Source organism: Alligator sinensis, unplaced genomic scaffold, assembly GCF_000455745.1.
Source record: "Alligator sinensis unplaced genomic scaffold, ASM45574v1 scaffold250_1, whole genome shotgun sequence".
Taxonomy (NCBI): domain Eukaryota; kingdom Metazoa; phylum Chordata; order Crocodylia; family Alligatoridae; genus Alligator; species Alligator sinensis.
The window spans coordinates 1764245-1773257 of NW_005841888.1; the positions used below are offsets into that span (position 1 = coordinate 1764245).

At 40.3% G+C, this 9013-nt stretch overlaps 1 pseudogene; it reads left to right on the forward strand.

Moving 5' to 3' along the window:
* Window positions 1-1561: 1561 nt before the first annotated feature.
* On the forward strand, window positions 1562-8388 carry LOC102368420 (annotated as a pseudogene).
* The last annotated feature ends 625 nt before the right edge of the window (window positions 8389-9013 follow it).

Here is a 9013-nt window from a genome sequence, read left to right on the forward strand (position 1 = left end):
GACTTGCTTCTCAGGTGGCTCCAATTTTCTTCCCAGAAAAAAAAGATTGTTGCTAAATGATTCTGTTAGTCTGGTTGTGTCTTTTGAAGTTTCTTTTATTTCTTTGAGCTTAGATTCCATGCAAGTCTATCACTGCTCCTGACTGGAAACCCTTGTGTATCTAATAAAGCTAACTGGTTCCCAGCAGTTGTCCCTATTTTGTCCTTTACTGAGGGGGGGACAGGCTTCACCAGGGATGCCATCTCCACGTGTTGGGTCAACATCACCTCTAAGGAGATTCCACAGACCCCTTGCTCTTCAGTTTGTGTTTTAGGGAGCAAGATAGTGCTGGAATGCTCTCACAGCTGCCCATATGCCTGGCACATAAATGTCTGAGCAAATCCATTTCCCTTTATTTGTCCCTGTTTTTCTTGATTGCTTCTATACAGTTCAGTAGACAAAGTCACACTTTCATCTCTGTGGAAGAGCAAGATGCCTGTTTGTATGGTATTTAGGGAGATTTTAGGTTGCCTCCCCTCTCTGTAGTTGGCACTGCCCCTGCAAACAGAATATTATTTATCACTCAACTTCTCTTTGTTGTTCTCATTTCCACTTACAGCACTTCCCTCAAAGACTGCATACTCAAGTATAAAACTTCTCTGATTTACCATGCATCATTCAGACTGATCAAGAACTCTTTGTATGTGATAAACTGGGTAGACTCCTACGATGTGAATTCAATGCAATGTCTTTCCTCTAAATCTGTGCTAAATTATTAGCTCCCCAGATCTAATCACACTTGACCACTCCTGGTTATTCTTTAAGTACCTAAAACTGAATACCCAGAGAGTAAGAGAAATACAGACAGGGACATGGGCATTGTCTGTAATAGGAAACTCCTGTCTGCAGATGCATGTGAAGGACAGATCGTGTCAGACAATGGTATCAAGGGATACACTCCATAAGTGAATGAATCCATGTGAGTGTACGACACAAGTTGTGCATTTTCCTCAAGAAGTAGCTGAACAGCTCCAAGAACATAAATCTATTTTATGAACAACATGGGTTTTGAGTGTTTCCAGTGCCTTCTCAGCAGGACAGGATAAGAAAACCAAATCACATGGCAAATCTTGGGCAAGGTCTTGGAGTCAGTTCTCAATTACTTTGTACTTTGGAAAAGTTAGGTTGGGAGTTTTGCTTGAGTGATGACTTAGGGAAAAGGGAGAACTGTACTGTTATAGTCACTTTCCAGTCACCTCAGCAATGTGCATGGTGCTGGTGTTCAAGATCCACCATCCTTCAGGATGATAGCCTGTTCCCCTAGTTTTCTCTGTAGGCTGGTACAGTGTGGGTGGTCTTGGTTCCTCACTTTGGAACAAAAGTAATATGGCACAGTGGGCAGTTCATAATCTCCCCAGTGCAGAACTGGAACTACCCCTTGCCTCTTGCGCTGAGTGAGCAAAAGGCATGGATGCTCCCTGTAACATCCTTCCTGAATACTTGGTGTTGCAAGGACAACCTGGCCTCGATAAAAACTTCAAGATTGGGCCTGTTCTCTGTATCCTAGAAGCACTTCGATCATATGGAAATAGTTAAAGGTAAAAGAATATATCAGAGATCATCTGTCTTTTAGGCACGCTCAGGTCCTAGACGGAAATATATTGGCACAGCTGGATGCAACCATCAGGATAGAGCCTGGAAATGCATGTCAGGAAAGCTCTGGCAGGCACAAAACAGAGCTCTGTGCTTTTTTTCCTTTAAAGTTGTTTGGCTGCAGGGATGTTGTCAGTCAGCCTCTGGGAGTCCCACCTTTGTTATAATCTCACTTTCTTCTGAGTATTCTCAGATAAGTCATTGAGATGCAAGATCAACATTGACCATCTATCTTATGGGCATTCAGGGTGATGTGACCTTTCCTTGATCCATTCTTTTCAGAGTGGGCTGCCATTGGCATTGCTCTGATTCCAACGTTTACTAAAGCAGGATGGAAAAAACAGTTGGCAATTGAGATAAGTAGGATTTATGGAAGTCAAACAAGCCTTTCCAATGCACTGACTGCCAACGCTGTAGGAAGGGAATTTTGCCCTGAAAAGCAGCTGGAGGTCTGATATGCACAAGTGTCCTTCAGTTAAAGAGCACATTAGGCCTCTGTTTGTACACAGTGTTGCTATGGGCTGGGTGTAACAACTGTTCTTCATTTAAGATAGTTATAAGAAACAGTTAACCTTCAGGGAACCAGAGAGCTGAAACAATAGAGTCTTCCCCCACCAACATAGGCATGTGTCACCACCCAAAATAAAGGCACATTGCAAGGCACATGTGGACAGACAGGTGTGTGACTATCGGGGTTTTTTGAAAGTTTATGCATCTGTGAAAGAGTCAGGAAAGGACCAGAGACTACGATACCTAAAGTAGCAAGGAAACACTAGATCTTTTTGGAAAAAAGCTCAAGGAATGTGGCCCTGGGAGAGTATGATAGCTGAAAGGGAACAGTCCTGTATTTGACTCCTGCTGCATTAAAGGAAGAAAAAAATATTGTATTGTCCTTGAAAATTAATTGCATTCATCAAAGAAAATACAACTCCATCAAGTTCTCCTAATAGTAAGAGCCATAAAATCATATCCTGAATTTGGCTTCCTGTTTAGGGACAAAAAAGATAAGGTATGCAGTGGCCAGTCTATATTTATTTTGTTTTATTACTGAGTTGAGTTCTATAACTGGATTTGGGAATATTTATCCCATGGGGCAGATTTTGTTTTCTCTCATATCAGTGCCAATTGAGAGAAGTTATTCTGAAGTCTACTGGAGTTATATCAGTGTAACTAGTGTAAATAAAATGACAAATCTCACCTATTTCATCATTTTGTTACGCTCTACTCTGTGTACTATTGAGTTACCTGCTGTCAGTTTCCTTCTTCCTGTTCAGAGAATATTAACATGTTTGCATATGTAAATGTGTTAAAGTGAACACTGGCTAAGGGAATACATTAAACTCTGTGCTCCTTCCAAGCTGATTTAATTTGACAGCACCTCCATTAAAAATAAAAAGCATCAGTTTTCCCTGTGTGACTAGATGTACAGTAATTAGCTTGTTAGAGCAGGAAACACCTCCTTTCATAATTGATTTTGCACCCCTTTTACTTGTATATCCCTGACAAGATGTTTCTGGTTCCCCAAGGAGGCCATCAGTACTTCCCTTGTGTTTGGAATTTCATGAGTGTGAATAATGAATATGATTTATCCCTCTTCACACTCCCATGCACATATAATATATGTAGCAGATTTGTGAACTGGACCTCATATTAGAAATATGGGTGTCAAAGTATTAATAACACAGTGGCCAAATGAGCTTTAGAGGAGGAACCCTGTTAAAAGCAATGCTTTTCTGGGCATTAGCTGGACAAGAATGTATTGCATCATGTTTGTCCACAAGGGAGAAAAAAATGGAAGAAGATTTTTTGAATGACCTGCACATCTGAGTTAGCATGCCAAATTGGTTGCTTATTATAGTTGGCACAGTGCCTTAGTGGGCTAATGTGTTAATAATGCGTAATGTTTCTCTTTGGCAGTGGCACCACTCTTCATTAGCACTTCTGCAGCCTTGTCACTGCTGCTTATATCTACATTTTGCTTGTGATACTCAGGGTTGGGTATTCAGAATCAGGATTTTAGATCTGCTAATACATGTCAGACACTCTTTAAAATGGATTTTAGAAGAGGCTGAATAATTTTATGGCTACTAATAACATTTGTAGCTATGTGAGCTAGGAGAATGATAAGAGTAATCACATTTCATGTTTTGCGGCATAAAATGAGCAACTGTAAGGGTCAGGAAGGTATTTACTCCTTGCCCTCTTCTCCTGGGAGCTACAGTCTTTTCCAGTGGCTTAGTAGATTAGTGATGTTTTGAATTCGAAGCAGCGAGTAATATCAGTCTAATTCAGGATATCAGACTAAATGGGCCAAGAAGCTGATCTGTAAGTACTCTATCAGTAAACAGAGTGGATCATTCAGTAGGATGCTTTGGTTTTAAATTAATTAAAACCCAACCCAATGGACAGTAAAGTTAAGGGAGAGTTTCACCAGCTTTACTGGGCATTGGATCAGCTCTAAAAAGCTTAAAATTAAAGTCACTATATCAGAGCACTGTGTCCTGAAGTCAGGTCAATGTGCCACCCATGTTTTAAACTTTCTAACACACAAGGACATCACATATTTTCTTTACATTTAAATATTTTCTCAGATTAAAATAGCAATGGTCACCTTTATTCTGAGCATTTCCTGTCAGTTAATGAACAGTAAGTCTAAGAACGTGAGAAAAAGCCAAAGAACCTAATCAGCAACTCCAGTCACTTATTAACTGCCAGGAAATGCCTTCCCTGTCAGCCATTACTGCTAAACTACAAATGTGATAGAGGCTGTTGAATATATTTAATGTTCATGAAAGAGAAATGACCACAGTTTAGGAGTGTGAAAAAGGCTGTCTGCAGAAGAATACAGATTTATTTTGCTTCATCTATATAGTAGCAGTTAGATTATTACATACATTTTATTAATGTTTTATTATGATTAATGACAATTTTTATAACCTTTGTTAAAATAATCTATGATTTATATAGGCATACACATGTGTTGAGAGATATATCATGGAATTACGGGTTGTTACTCAGTGGTTAAGGCTGAGTCAAATTTCACACTTAATTACGTAGGCCTATATACAAACAAATGTTAAATACATTTGTTCAACCTCTTACATAAAATAGCAAAGCCAGAAATGAAAAAAATCTCATCTTTGGCAAGCAAATCATTTCTATTTGTATGATATTTAATTGAAGTCTTTTTTTATAAAGAATTTTAGTCTAATGTTTTAGTATTTTCTGTATATTGTCTAGAGCATTTCAGCACACAGTTAGTATAATGTGTTCTATAAAGCCTTTTAGTTGAATGCACCAGTGATATACTGAAGAATCAAAGAATACACTTAATACAATGCTCAACTTTTATTAAAAGAAACATACAGTGAGAGAGAAACAGTTATCTAATAGATAGCCAATAGACTTGTCAAAGTTATTTGATGGATAATATTTTTTGTAAAATGGAATTTTTGCAGAGAGCTTGTCTTTGTCAAAAAGTTTAGATTTTCATAAAAAATCTGAATCAATTTTGGGAGGGGGGGTCATTCACTGAAAATTGAAAACTTTTAGATTTTGGTTCCTTCAAATATATATTTTTTGTTTTCAGGTTTTGGTTTCTTTGACAAAATCATATACAAATGTTAAGAAAAATAATTAATGATCAGCTTCAATCCACTTCAGTTTTCTTTTATTTCTTAATCAACATAGAATAGCTCTGTCTTCAGGCAAATGTTCAAATCAGAACATCAGTTGCAAAAACATATTTTAGATGTTGCTTGTCAGATAATTTTGTGCCGGTTACACAGCAGGTGGTGTTTTAAGTGACTCAGATTAAAAAGATTGAGAAACTTAACCCTTTATTTGATGGACTCTGATTTTATGCATAGCCTGTACTTTACAGTACCTTAATATTGCATTTCATTATTACAGTCGGTAGTAGAGTCAAACTATTTTGCTTCACTGGTAGCCAAGTAACATACTTTCTCTGGGGAAAGTAAGTAACCTTGCTATGTTACATTCTCTAATATTACATGCAAAAATATGTTAATAGATTCATAGATCGTAAGGCCGGAACGGACCTCAGAAGATCATGGGGTCCAGCCTCCTACACCAAGCAGGAAAGACAGCTGGGATCAGGTGACTTCAGTGAGAGGACCATCCAGTCTCCTCTTGAAAATTTCTAGGGTAGGTGAATGCATCACCTCTGGAGGGAGCTTATGCCACAGTCTGGACACCCTGATTGTGAAGGAGATTTTGCTAATGTTGAGCCTGAATTGATCTTCCAGCAGTTTGTGGCCATTACTCCTGGTTTTCCCTTTGGGTGCCCTGGTGAACAGTTGTTCACTGAGCCCTTGATGTACTCCCTTAGTGTAGTGGTAAGCTGCTACCAGGTCCCCTCTTAGCCTTCTTTTCCTCAGACTGAAGAGTCCCAGGTCTCTCAGCCTTTCATCATATGGATTGCAGTGTAAGACTCTGCTCATATGGGTGGCTCTTTGGACTCTCTCTAGCTGTCCATTTCCTTGTTAAAGTGCGGTGCCCAGAACTGGACACAGTACTCCAGCTGCGTCTCACCAGTGCTGAGCAGTGGAAGAATCACTACCTTGGTTTTGCTGGAGATGCATCAATTGATGCATGCCAGAGTATTATTTGCCCTAATGGCTACAGCATCGCACTGCCGGCTCATATTCATATTGTGGTCTATTATTACCCCCAGGTCCCTTTCATTTGTGGTGCTAGTCAGTTTGGTGCTGCCAAGCCTGTAGGTATGTTGTGGGTTGCTTGTCCTGAGGTGGAGCACCTTACAATTTTCAACGTTGAACTTCATCAGATTCCGATCCACCCAACTTGCTAGCCTGTCTAGATCTGCCTGTAACTATAGCCTATCTTCAAGCGTGACCACGCTCCCCCATAACTTTGCGCTGTCCGCAAACTTGGCCAGTGAGCTCTTCACCCCCACATCCGAATTGTTAATAAAGATGTTGAAAAGTACTGGACCGAGCACCAACCCCTGAGGGACACTGCTGCCCACTTCTTGCCAGGGTGACACAGATTCATTCACTACGACTCTTTGGGTTCTATCCTGCAGCCAGTTTCTCACCCACCTGACTGTCTCGGAGTTAAGCCCACAATCCTCCAATTTTCTCATGAGGGCATCATGGGAGACTAGATCAAAGGCCTTTTGGAAGTCAAGGTATACAATGTCAACCTGCTCTCTCATGTCCAGGTGGCAAGTTACTTGGTCATAGAAGGAGATGAGGTTGGTACGGCAAGACCTGCCCACAATGAAGCCATGCTGGCTGTCATTCAGAATCTTACCTTTTGCAAGCTTATCACAGATAGACTCCTTAATGAACTTTTCTAGGATTTTCCCTAGGATGGAAGTTAGGCTGATTGGCCTATAGTTACCTGGGTCCTCCCTCCTGCCCTTCTTGTGGATGGGCACAACAATGGTCTTCTTTCAGTCCTCAGAGACTTCTCCTATTCAACTAGAATTCAACTAGTGCTCACAGCTGAGACACACTGCAGCCATGGCAGTATGGACAGACCCAGAAAAAGACCCGCCCCAGGCTGCCCGGGCACAGCGGGACGATTCCAACCAGTTTTGAGGCAGTCTCAAAATGAGTCCTAGTCTCTCTGCTGCCAAAAGAGTTGCTGCCTGGAGTTGAACAGCTGAAGCGCAAAAAATTCTGCATCCTTCACACTTCGCTCAGAGAGTCTGTGTATTTAGCACTGTATTTAGGCACAAGCTAGTACACAAGCCTGAAGAAGATACTTTTAAACTGAAAAATAAAGAGAATAAAAGGTATCACCGGAGTTCAGTGATGAGCTGCAGTTCCAGCCTCGACTCACCCAGGAGAAGGCAGTGTGGTGTGTTGATGACGTCGAAATTGGCCATCCTCTGGGAAGAGGACACTTTGGAATTGTGTATTTGGCTTGTGAAAAAGAAACTAAATGTATTGTGGCACTGAAGGTGCTCTTTAAATCTCAGTTGGAGGAAGCTGGACTAGAGCGTCATCTGAGGAGAGAAGCACAAATACAGTTTTTTCTTGGACATCCCAACATTCTCAGATGGTTTGGCTGTTTTCAGGATGCCACAAGGTATACATTATTCTAGAGTGGGCACCTCATGGAGAAGTCTACCAAAAGCGATAGAAGCTTATGAAGTTTGATGAGCAAAGAACTGCTAAGTACATCACAGAGCTAGCTGATGCTCTATCATACTGTCATTCAAAACGTGATTTTCAATGATATCAGACCAGAAAACTTGCTTCTTGGCTCAAAGGGAGGGCTGAAGATGATAGATTTTGGATGTTCTGTGCATGCTCCATCATCTAGGAGGACCACTTGTTGTGGAACACCTACCTACCTGCTTCCTGAAATGGTTGAAGGAAAATATATGATGAAAAGGTAGATAGCTGGAGCCTGGGGGTTCTGTGCTATGAGTTCCTAGTGGGAAAACCTCCTTGTGTGGCAGCGACTCATCAGGATACTTAGAGATGTATTTCAAAGGTTGAATTCAGCTTTCCTCCCTTTTTATCAGAAGGAGCTAAAGATCTAGTTTCAAAGCTTCTACAACGTGATCCGTACCACAGACTACTGCTTAAAGATGTTCTTGAACATCCACGGATTAGAGAGAACTCTACAACATTACCAGCTAACAGAGCGAGTGAGACTGCGGGCACTCGAAACAGAGAAACTGGTAACAATGTAGTCTTAGGAAGGTGGCTCTCTTACCTTTCTATAAAAAGATTGAACAAAATGGAAGCCTTGTAATTGTGCTCATCATGCAACCAAGTCCAAGTCATGGCTTAGTGAACAGTGCAATAACAAATCCCAGAGATGCCTGTGGTTTTTGTTTTTTAATTTATTGGGCTGCTATGAGTATATCTGAAATATGTAGTGATCCAAAGCTGAATGAAATATGGATATGCTTCCTAGCAAATATCATAACAATTATGTTTGAATTTTTAATGTTTTTTTTATTGTCAGTCCTGCTTACTGTAGTGAGGTAGTTGAAACTTTTTTAAAAACCTTTTTTAATATGTTATGCAAACTGATTGTGGGAACTGTATTGGGATGTTATACAGTGGGTGTATCTACATGTGCATTAATATCCTTTTCCTAATGCGCATTAAATTTAGTACCACCAATGTGAGGTACTAAATTAATGTGCATTAGGCTGTGCTAATGCACAGTAGCACAAGCACACACTTTTTAGGTGATGCTTAATGTGCAGTAGCCTATTTTACTGTGTATTAGCGTACAAGCATGGTTTTTTATGTGCCGATTTAATGCGCAGCAAAATAGGCTACTGTGCATTAGCACACGTGTAGATGTGCCCAGTAATAGTTATCTGATTGTGCTCTCTGACCTCATCTTACTATGAATGAACATCTTA